Source organism: Ctenopharyngodon idella, chromosome 5 (assembly GCF_019924925.1).
Source record: "Ctenopharyngodon idella isolate HZGC_01 chromosome 5, HZGC01, whole genome shotgun sequence".
NCBI classification, from domain to species: domain Eukaryota; kingdom Metazoa; phylum Chordata; class Actinopteri; order Cypriniformes; family Xenocyprididae; genus Ctenopharyngodon; species Ctenopharyngodon idella.
This window is the reverse complement of record NC_067224.1, coordinates 28,290,534-28,302,624: the sequence shown is the minus strand read 5'-3', so window position 1 is coordinate 28,302,624 and position 12,091 is coordinate 28,290,534. Positions and strand designations below refer to the sequence as shown.

At 35.9% G+C, this 12,091-nt stretch overlaps 1 long non-coding RNA gene across 1 annotated transcript; it reads right to left on the bottom strand.

Moving 5' to 3' along the window:
• Positions 1-3,304: 3,304 nt before the first annotated feature.
• On the bottom strand, positions 3,305-11,347 carry LOC127513160 (uncharacterized). The gene is made up of 3 exons (XR_007930354.1): positions 10,950-11,347; positions 8,531-8,565; positions 3,305-3,859 (listed from the first exon to the last, which is right to left on the bottom strand). It is a non-coding gene; the product is annotated as an uncharacterized LOC127513160 (long non-coding RNA).
• Positions 11,348-12,091: the final 744 nt, after the last annotated feature.

Below are 12,091 nucleotides of genomic sequence, written 5' to 3'. Positions count from 1 at the left end.
TTGTAATTAGGCTGATTTGGTCATATAAAAGAATTTTGACTTGACATGACAAAATATTTTTACAAAGATATAGATATTTTGATTATCTTCAAAGCTTCCCGTCATAAATCTCACCTTAGGTAAATGGATTCAAGTATGTTATTGTGTGTATGTGCATCCTTGATGCTGTACATGGACCATTGTTAATGAATGATTTCAAAATCAATGATCCTGCATCGTAAGTTTTATAGCCCGGCAAACTGCACTTAATCCCTCTCACAGCCATTTAAATCACTGTGGTGTGCTGTGTAAAACAAAACCATCTGAAAAGTAAATGTGTTTACCTTGCGATCAAAGGCAGATATCACTGTTCCCAGAACTATGAGTCAAGCAAAGGAGAAAAAAAAAAGAAAACATAATTGTGTGGACCAACACTTGTGTTTTTGCTCCACCATCTTTTTGCACGCATTTCGTCTTCGCTACTAGATTATGCTGAATCTTCAAAACTTGATTAGGATGCATGTGACACAACATTCCTCATCTTGATCTGCAGTGCAGTTGCTCTGCCTTTCTTCTTCTCTCTCACTGCAGCTATTAATTTCACAGTCAGAACAGATAAAGAACCCCAGTATCGTTGTGCTTGTAAAGTGCTATTTTGGGGATACTAGAAAAAAATGAAATGCTCAAACAAACAAAATGGTGTCTCTCTCCTCTACTCAGTAATGCATTTGACCAGTTAGTGATCAAACACATAGGCTAGAGACTGTTTCTCATTAAATATGTCCTCATTAAATATGTTCCTCATTATATATGTCCTCAGGAATATATAATCAGGGGGGCTATTGGCATCAAAGGGGAGTCCGGCTGAACATTCTCTTTAATGTCTGTTTGTAATTCACTTGCAAGGATGTTGAAGATTGGCTTAATGTCATTCGTTGATGCATATTTCCCTTTTTTCTACTGATGCATGTGGTTTCATCAAACATTAAGAATCGCACTCTCTTCAACTTCCTATTCAAACTGGAGAAAATTTTTAATATTTAAACAACATTTTATAAATCTGAGGAACTACTTCTGACTATCTTGTTGAAAAGACTAGCTTAGACCAGTAAGCAGGCTGGTGTGAGCTAGTTAATGCTAGTGTTGTACTAGTCAATGCAGGTCAACCAGTATGGTCTTTCCAGTGAGGCGGGTTGACCAAGGAAGTCTTGCTGGTTAAGCTGATTAAGCAGCCTTATGGAGACATCAGGACACAAGAGCATCCAAAACTGGTCTTGTTTCATCAGGGTCATGGTCTCTTTTCCCTTCATGTTCTTAGAGAGTGAATTTAAATGGTTTCCTTTATTCATTTCCCATTCAGCATGTACAATTGTATTGCAATTACTCAGGCGTTGATATCAGTGGAAAGGTGTTTTAAGTTGCAGCCTTTGAAGTGAAAGCTCAGATACGTGGGTATCAGTGCAGTCCCGTTAGAATTTAATAACCCCACCCCATCCTCCCACACTGGAAGAGAGAAATGAGAGAAACATCAGCCTAGAATAATGGAGCACCACTGCAGGGTTCGTTGAGACGCAATGTCACCCATGACTAACTGTAGCACACTTGAATATGTCTTTACATTCAATTTCTCACAGAAAAGCTGATTGTTTCTGCTTTGCTTTACTGGGAACATTGTTTGCTTGCATTTTATTTTGGTCTTTGTATTTAATGCACTTCATTTAAATTAAATTAAATGACGATTGGACACACTTATTGTTTATGTGTCTCTTGAATATTACATTTAAACTTCAATGTTCTTTGTAAAACTTTGAAAATCAGCTTCAATGCATTAGGTAACAACTGACAATAAACAATACATTTACATTGATTAATCTTGGTATTACTCTATACATACTAATGTTTTTAGCATTTCAAATGGTATATATTAGCACTAGTTGTATCATGAATAACCATGAATTAACAATCCTATATTCTGTGTGTGTATACAGTATACATAAAACCCTAGGTAACCTCATTGTAAAATGTGACCTTTTTGTTTGTTTCAAAATAACTGTCATCTTTAAACTCTGATAGTGCCTAGTTTGTCACCTTCCTGGTCTACGTAAAGCACTGTTATAAAGCATAAACATGGTTTAAAATAAAACTTTTAAGGGTTAAGACTGAAACTGGCTGAGAAAGTGAGGGGTTTTAGGTAATGGAACTTTAACTGGACTTCTTCAGCCGTGACTTTTTAAAGGTCAGCGCAAGAGCGTTAAAAAGTCCCTGAGGATTTTCAGTAGTCGGAAACATCTTTGTTCTTGCCTTTATATTTCTATTAAGTCCAATTCTGAGAGCGTGAAAGCATCTGTAAAAGATGTATTAGCTGATCCTGCTGCATGTATGGACTATTGTAATATCAACAGTCTTTCAAAACTATTTCTAAATCAATCTCCCTGTGTTGATCTCTGTGATCCCTGCAGCGAACAAATAAGCAAACAACTAAAACTTTAAAGTCCTATGACCTTCTTCTCCTACGAAAATGCCCCCAATTTACAGAGAAAAACTTGCTCTTGATCAGATCACAATAACCAAAACCCTGTTCCACATCACTTGTTCATGTTATTCAAGATAACATTGGCCACAGTTCTCAGACAAAATTACATTCACACCAGCAGGGAGATATTCTTTGTCACAGCCAAGAAACAGTTATGTGAATCAATTTCATTCCTGCACACTAATTTAGGAGTTGTAATTACTGCTTTCCTCTGCGGTGTCCACTTAACCATACAAGTGCCTCCCTTACACTGGTTTATTAGCACAACACTGAGGGCACATCAAGAGAATAACTCCAGATGTGCTTTTGTTGCCTGGCGACGGAGATAATGTCACTATAACCTGACAATTCTGACAGTGAGCCACTTTTACAGTTTGCTGATTAAAGGGTTAGTTCACTCAAAAATGAAATTTCTATCATTAATTACTCACCCTCATATCGTTCCACACCCAGTGGACCTCTGTTCATCTTTGGAACACAAATTGTTGTTCAACCATAATGTTATGAAGCGACGAGAATACTTTTTGTCTGCAAAAACAAAACAAAAATAACAACTTTATTCAACAAATTCGTCTGTCCAGTCATACTGCTACGCTATTTTCGTTGCAGAGCTTCTGTGTTTACGTCTGAACACCGGCTCAGTATTGAGTGTGGTAATTTCGTTGCTTTCAATGGAGGACAAAAAACTCTCTCGGATTTCATCAAAATATCTTAAATTTCATTTTTGACTGAACTAACCCTTTAAATATGTCAAAAAGATACTAGTTTTTGTTGTGAAAGGAAAAAAGTCTATAAATAATTCATTAATTATTCCTAATTTCTTCATGGTGCATAATTTAACAGCACATATTCATAATTGCTACATGTAGAGGATCAAATTAATACTGTATATTAAATAATTTTTATTGTAAAGCTTCTATTTCAGAGATGTGTCTTGCTAGCTATTTTTGACATACTTGAGGAATATTGATAAAATAACAAAAAATATTGTTTATTTATTAGGATATAACAACTAACAGGTTGTTTCTGAGGTTATCCATTGTGGCCCAGGCTCCTAGTGTGATATCAATAACAAAAGCATCAGTGGGCCGATCTTTCCCTAGAGGCTTGCTGGTTCCAGCATAAGCGATCTGCATGCTCCATATTAATCCACCCCAGTTACCGCTCGATCAGGGTGGAGTTGAAGTCTGTGGATCAGCTGAGCCATGCCCTCCATGCAGCCTGCTTGTATAGGTCATCATGAATGTTTGATGCAATTATCTGCCAGCAGGAAGGAATTGGGGTGCAGCAGGGAATGGTCAAATCCCAAATGTCAAGTGATTCCACAGCGAGATGATGTCAATGAACCTGGACAGAGAAGCAAAGCCCTCCTGTGAGAACTTGTCACCTTTCCAACAAGTTTTAATTCACACCAGAACTGCACTGTTACTGAGACTTTGAAAAGCAAAACTAAGAAAGAAAGAAAGAGGTCTGATTATTTGCAACAACATATTTGCTTTTCGTGGTATACTGTGCCACATGATACCAATCAGTGAAATCTAGTAAAAGAAACATCCAATTTGTTTCATAATGTGTGTAAAGGCTAATTTATACTGTAGTAATTGCTGAATCATTCAACTGATGGCTCTGTGTTCAGCATTGTGATTGATCTCAGATATGATTAATGGAATAGTCTGCTTCCAAATAAAGTGTATCCCTAGGTTCTGTCTCATTTATTATCACTCTGCATTGCTTATTCTAAGCTGCCAGAAGTGGAGAACAGTGCCTGTGAACTCTCAGTAATAAATCAGCTTGTGTTTACTTTGGCCAGATGAGTCATTTTAAATAAATTGACATTTACTGGAAAATTAATTGTTTTCAATTATACAATCACTAAGTAAAATATGGTAAAATCATCACAGTGGCATCCATAAAAACAGCATTATCTTAATCACTAACAATAAAGTTTAGTGCATGGGTGCACTCTGATGGAGTAGGTTTGAGCCCTTACTGTTTATCATGACACAACCCTGAAGGAATTCCCATTTTTGCTACACTTTGGCCTGGTTTCACAGACAGGGCTTAGATTAAGTCAGGTTTAGGCCTTAGTTTAATTAGGACATCTAAGTAGCTTTTATAAATGTGCCTTAGAACATCACTGGTGCGCATCTTGAGATAAAGCAATGGCACTGATATGTTTTAAGATATGCCAGTGCAAGTTGCTTTCAGTTAAAACAGCTCAAACATGCATTTTAGTCTGGACTAGGCTTAAAGGGATAGTTCACCCAAAAATGAAATTTATTCCATGATTTACTCACCCTCAAGCCATCCTAGGTGTATATGGCTATCTTATTTCAGACGAACACAATCGGCGATATATTCAGAAATATCCTTAGTCCTCCAAGGTTTATAATGGTTGTGAATGGCTGCCCAAATTTTGAAGACAAAAAAAAAAATGCACCCATCCATAAAATAAATGAATGAAACTGCAGGGGGTTTATAAAGGCCTTCTGAAGCAAATCGATGTGTTTGTGTAAGATGAATATCGTTATTCAAAACTTTATAAATAATGAGCTTCTGGCACGACAGCCATATGCATTTGACGTATGTCCAAAAAGGGTTAACTTCCGCGACGTAGTACACAATAACATGACGTACTATGCGTTTTAGCGTATTACGTCATAGCGTAGTGTAGAACATCATGGCATTTGTGTACTGCGTCGCAGAAGTTAATGCTTTTTGGACGTACGTCAAATGCGTATGGCTGTCGTGCCGGAAGCTCGTTATTTTAATTCATAAAGTTTTAAATTGTGTTCGTCTGAAAGAAGACAGTCATATTCAATTTTCTTTTTTGGGTAAACTATCCCTTTAAGACTTGTCTGTGAAACTGGGCGTATATTTTGTCAATTTGTATGTATTTCCTTGTATGTGTGTGTGTGTGTGTGTGTGTGCGTGTGTATGTGAGTAATATCTGTGCCTAAGATGCTAATAGCAGAAACAGTGCCAAGTTTCGAAAATGTTCAGTGCTACATAATTTCTGCCTGCTAAAGTCCACAGAGATCAGTAACGATTCTTTGCATGCGAGTGGATTCAAAACTCAGATGCAGATACCCTCTCTCTCTCTCTCTCTCTCTCTCTCTCTCTCACACACACACACACTTTATACTTTCATCTACATGTCAAGCTGACTTTTCTTTGGTGATGTGCAGGAGGAACATTATAAGTGTGTGAAAATCCATCTTTGACTCTCTCCCTCTGTCTCATCACACATAGAAATGCTTCATTTCCCAAGCCCCTCTACAAGCATGTCTTCTAAACTGCAGTCAGGGAGGAAAACCCACCATTGTCAAAAAACCACCACAATGGCACATACTAGCTTCCCGGCATTATTACTCATTATACTTGTCTTTTAAAAGTCTTTTCCTGACACAAAGCTGCTGCCTGACTAGCTGTGTAAAGGAAAGGCTGACATAAATGTCATTCAAAACGATTGCTGAAACAACATTCATGTCAAATAGAGCTAGAAATGGGTGAGTGACCAGCTATAACCTATTGCATAACGACATCCTAGGGCCAACCTTAACGGCACTTTTATTGTTAGGAAAAGAGAGAGGATAAAGGAAAAAAGAGCAGCAAAGATAAGGAACTTAGAAATCTTCCAGATTATTTATTGTTTGGTGTTTCAAATCAACATACACTAACCACAGCTAGAGAAAGCAAGCGTTTGTGCAGTCGTATTTTTGGCTCAAACCCTATATAGTTACTGCAATTTAGCCCTTGTGACAGCTTCGCTTTGTGACTTCCGCCATCTCATCTATCTGAGATACAACCGAATATATACTGAATACCACAGAAAACAATTCTACTTCTAGTGAACGTTTGGGGCTTTCAGAAATTGTTTTGTCTTGGAAAACAATTCTGCCAACACAAATGTCTGAATTATAGCTTAAGTACTGCTGTGTAAGTTATCTTAAACCAGTCTTTCTTTTGCTTTGGTTTAAAATCCAACAATACATTTATGGTAATTAATACCACTCACATAAGCCAAATTACATCCAGTGAGATATTTTTAGATCAAACAGTGGAGCAGATGTTACTTTGATAGTTCAGAATCATTATTCACAGTTTTCCTAGCAGATGAATCCTCTCCTTTAGAAAAAGTTACTCATGTTCTCGTGTTGAAATCAGTCAGCAGTATTGGGCTCTCTGCAGATAAAGCATTATTGTGTGCAACCTTTTATTATCAACTATGGATATAATGTTTATTATAATATTTAAACATTAAAAAAACATATTTTATAATATCACACTCAAATTTTTCTCACATCGCTGACTTAAGGTCTTGCTTCCTTATTTAAGGATCCTTGGCACCAAAAAGTTTGAAAACGACAAAGTTGTTTTTGCAGGCATAATCACAAATTAGCAATGCATTGTAACTTGACATTGCCTGACCACTGAGCTGAATCTGATATTTTGTTTCAACCGCAACTAGATCCAGCAACAGGTTCTGAACCTGGTCTCAGTCATGTATCGTAGCAAGGTTAATAGGGGTCAGTGCTTGTCTTGTCTCTTCTCACATCTGAAGACCACCTGATACTTGACGTATTCTGTTTAAAAGGTCTGATAGCTCATATCAGCTATCCAGTGTGAGAGCAACGCCAGCCAGTCAGCAAGAAGCATGTAGACATGTTCCTTCCACATCACTGCTGGGGACAGTAACATGGCACTGGTGGTGAGAGGAACTGGGCTCTGAGGCCTTTGTCCTATATTATACAGAGGTTATCTCTATTCGAAAACACAAGCTGTAACTTCAGAGATGTGTCTTGTTCATCTACGCCTCTAAAAAGAGCAAATAAGTAACAGTTGTAAATGATAAAAGATTGCATTAGAAAACTTAAGATGCTAGAGACAAACTGCTGATACTTTTTAGTATAATTTAGATAATAGTTTTGTTAAAAATATTATAATAACATTTTTAATCCTGTTTTCTGTTTTTTTTTTTTTTTTTTTTTTTTGTTCCATTGTGCACATATATACACACTGCCCAGCCAAAAAAAAAAAAAAAAAAAGTCGCTGTTTGGATTTTAATAGGTAAATACTTCAGAATCTATTAATGGATCATACAGTGATTTTTATGTTTCTAGCATGTTATATGTTTAGCAACGGTTCTTTTAACCCTTAAAGATGGAGTGTGTAGCTTTTCATTTCTTAAACAACCATGTAAGAAGACACATCATGGCCATATTCCAGGATGACAATGTCAAGATTCACCAGGGTTAAAATTGTGAAAGAATGGTTCAGAGAGCATGAAGAATCATTTTCACACATGAATTTGCACCTCTGAGTCCAGATCTTAATTTCATTGAAAGTCTTTGGGATGTGCTGGAGGAGACTTTACAGAGTGCTCGACTCTTGCATTGTCATTGTCAAAGATCTTGAATAAAAATTGATGCACCTCTTGATGGAAATAACATCACAACATTTATTTCCATTGAGAGGTGCATCATTTTTTGGTCAAGATCTTGTATTGACAATGCAAGAGGTGAACACTACTCCAGCACATCCCAAAAACTTACACTGAGGTTAAGGCCAGTGCCAATTCATGTGTGAAAATGATTGCATGCTCCCTCCCAACAATTCTTTCACAATTTGAGCCTGGTGAATCTTGACATTGTCATCCTGGAATATGGCCATGATGTGTCTTCCTACATGGTTGTTTAAGAAATGAAAAGCTACACACTCCATCTTTTAGGGTTAAAAGAACCGTTGCTAAAACATGCTAGAAAAATAATAATCACTGTAATAATGATCCATCCATAGACTCTTAAGTATTTGCCTATTAAAATCCAAACAGCAACTTTTTTTTTTTGACCGGGCAATGTGTATATATATATATAGTTTTAGTTAACTATAATAACACATAGGATGCATCTTTTTGAATCTCTTGTAGATCCTGAGAAGAAAATGTAGCCATGTTTAGTGTCTGGTTAATTAAAGGGATAGTTCCCAAAAATGAAAATTCTGTCATCATTTACTCACCCTCATGTTGTTCCAAACCTGTATGTTTCTTCGTTCTGCTGAACACAAAGGAATATATTTGGAAGAATGTCAGTAACGAAACAGATCTGACTGCCATAGTATTTATTTTTCCTACTATGGTAGTAAATGTGTGCAGTCTATCCAGGATTAATAGCCTAGTTTTAAACTTCATTTTTATTCCATGTATTGATGTTAAGACAGTTATTTGTTTGGATTGAATGTCAAATCTTTACTGTAACTATAGGAAAGAGTGATAAATATGGGTTAAAGTTGTATTTGTTGTAGTTTATGTTGTTTTTGGCACCTGTCAGAATTAAACAGAGTTAATGTTTAAAAGTGCTTTGTAAAGCTAAGGGCAGAAAACTCACTACATTGATAAGCAGCCTGATTACATTTGGCAATTCTGTCTAGAATTGTGATAGATTTATTTTAATGTTTACTAAGCAGAAACAGAATTATAAAATCTTCTAGCATCAGATTGAATCAACCACAACTCTAAGTGAAACAAGCTATTATAATAGCCTCCTATATTGGAACAGATATAATCTTCTTTCCCATAATGGTTCAATATTGTGGCGAGGGAAAAAAGACGGCTGATGTAAAGCTGTAGTCAGGAAAAGAAAGTTGCAGGGAGGACTAAATGTGAATGTGAATGGATGTGACCTAAATCCATTACAATAACATGCTTTAATATATATATATCTGTGTCTCATAACTGTATTTCATGTCATCTCATAATGTGGCTCCTTAATGGCCCATGTCCTCCCCCTTATTGCTGATGCTGAATCCACTGAAAAAAAACATTTAGTTCACATTGAACATTGTGTACTATCTCACTGTTGAGTGGAAAAGAAACAACCATTCGAAAGTAATCCAAGCCAAATGCTATGGTTCTCTCTTATGCATCATAAGAGATATTGCAATTAGAGGAGATTTATTTATGTTTGAAATAAGTAAGGAATAATTGACGACAGACAGTTGAATTATTAGAAAAATAATGTACACCCAATCAATGTCTTTGTGTGTTTTGGTTCTTTTGCTGCAAGGACCTTTGAAAGAACTGAAATAATTTGGGAAAGTGATATGAAACTTTAATGCGGCCAAGACCTGCCTGGAAACAATAAAGTTGTGCATTTATTGAAAAAGTAATTGCACACCTTAGAACGTTTGTCAACTAATCAGTATCAAACATTTCACAGTCCTGCATTATAACATTGTAAATGGAGCCATTATTTGTTATGCATCAGTTAAATGGTTTTTAATAACTGAAGCGTGAGCATATGGCATCTACACACTGTGCACTAATGATGAAATCTCTCTTAATTTGTGTCAAATTGTGTGAAATTCATAATCCTACCATCATGACAGACTGATAACTTATTTTTCTGTCACTAAATTTACAGTATCTGCAGAGTGTTGGAGGGAATCATGTATAAATGAAGGATTGCCAAAGAAAAACCATGGTAAAGTCTTGGAGAAATGGAGCATCTGTCACTGCAGGTTTATAAATTAAAGGCAGATTTCATATTAATGAAGATCATTTCCTCTTTCACATGGAGATGTATGTACACAGGTACAGGTTTATTCATAGAATATTATAACCTAGTGATATTACAGCAGGTCAGGTGCATCTGATGTTGAACCTATAAATAAGATTGATTTTAAAGGTTAACCACTGTGAGTGTCCAGCAGGACTTATTTACAACAAACTGTGAATGTCTTTCACCTGTGATTCAGGGTCAATGACCTGCTAGAGAGCACTAAGCCATAGATCATTTTACATTATACATTTATATATGTGTGTAATGTGTGTGTAATATCCTATGCCTATGCATTCAGGTATATATAAAATTAGATCCCACACAAGTGTTGTGTAGCTCTGCCAACCAACCTTTTTAAATGACCATCCATCCATCCATCCAGGATGAATGATAGTAGAACTAGATGTGATTGATAGATGTGCTAGACACATGATGTGCATGATATTCATGATAGATGTCCATTAGAGATTCCAATTTTTGCAACATACAATGTAATACGTATACACTAAGTTCACACTACGTTTTGATGTGAGTAGACCTTCATTTTTCTTTTGAAAGAATGACTGATTTATTGTGTTTCAAAGATGCACGACTCAATAAGTCATATGAGTGAATTATTAGTCTAGAGAACATAAAACCTTTGTTCTGTTGCCCTATGCTCAATGTTCATCTAAACACATGGATTGAAGTATTGAAGAAAATACAGTTAAAGTGAAGGGCAATGAAAAATATATGCTTTTACATATGTAACGTTTGAACACCAGCACAGTAAAAGCAGCTCAAGCCGACAGCTGAAACTTGCACAAATAATGCAGTGCAGAATTACGGTCTTCATAAATTGAAAATAAGAAAATATTAAATGATTTGAAACTATTTACCTTTAGATGAATCTGTTCTGGAATGCTGTAAATGGAATACTTGACTAGACAGATAGTTTGACCTTGATTTGAAGGCCTCTGATCCTCTTGTTATTACGCTGTTGCAATAGCAGTTTGTGAAGATGTCTTGTGCTCTTCTTCAATTAGACCTGAAATGAACTGGGATATATTATACAGAAGACCCAGCGCAGCTTGAGTTTGTGTAAGACTGATCCCGCAGAGATGAAGGAAAGGAGAATGTGGAGAAGGAAGAGCGGTTGCACACTGGAGTAGCTGCTGGCCTTTGAACTAATGAATAATGGATGAGTGGATGAATTTATTCTCTGAAGCTTGAAGAAAAGTTTCATAGTACAAGCTGAATGTTTTTTCCTCAGTGATTAAGAGTGAGTAATGGACAGCTTATGAAATCAGTAAGTAGAAGTCTAATGGAAAATTTTGGAAGTTTTACACTCATGATTTAAATGGTAGTGTTGAACTTTTGTGAACTGCCAATATAGTTGGGTTTGCACAGTGATTATAAACATTTTTGAACCAGGGTTACTACCATATGCTAAAATTCTAATGATGACTAAGTTTAATTGATTTAAAAACATGTTCATAAACTGCAATACTATAATTAATTCAAAGTAAGAAGAACTGAAATATATAATAATCAACTAAATAAACACCATTTTAGTTAACAATACACAGTGGTGTTTTGTTCCAGAATTACTCAAGTGTTTTGCACAAATCTGTTGAGTAAATGATTCAATGACTTATTCATAATGACTGGCTGCATTTGAGTATGCATACTTCCCTAATATATATTTATTTAAAAGATGCACCTACTCAGTATGCAATTTCGCAAGTAGCCACAGTTCCGTTTCGTTCCTGAGTCAGTTAATTTGAACAAATCAGTTGAATGATGGACTCACAGTCAATTGTGCAGAAATAGTTAGGGGGTTCCAGGGACCAAAGCTAATTTATTTATGCTGTGCAAAGTAATTTTAAATATGCATTAAAACAAAAACTAATTTGAAATGCAAACTTTGTTCTATACAGTTATATCTTGTTTATGTATGCACATTTTTCAGACATGCTTCCATGTTCTCCATCACAATCAGCTACAAGTGAATACACGATCAGTTCTTCAATTACACAAT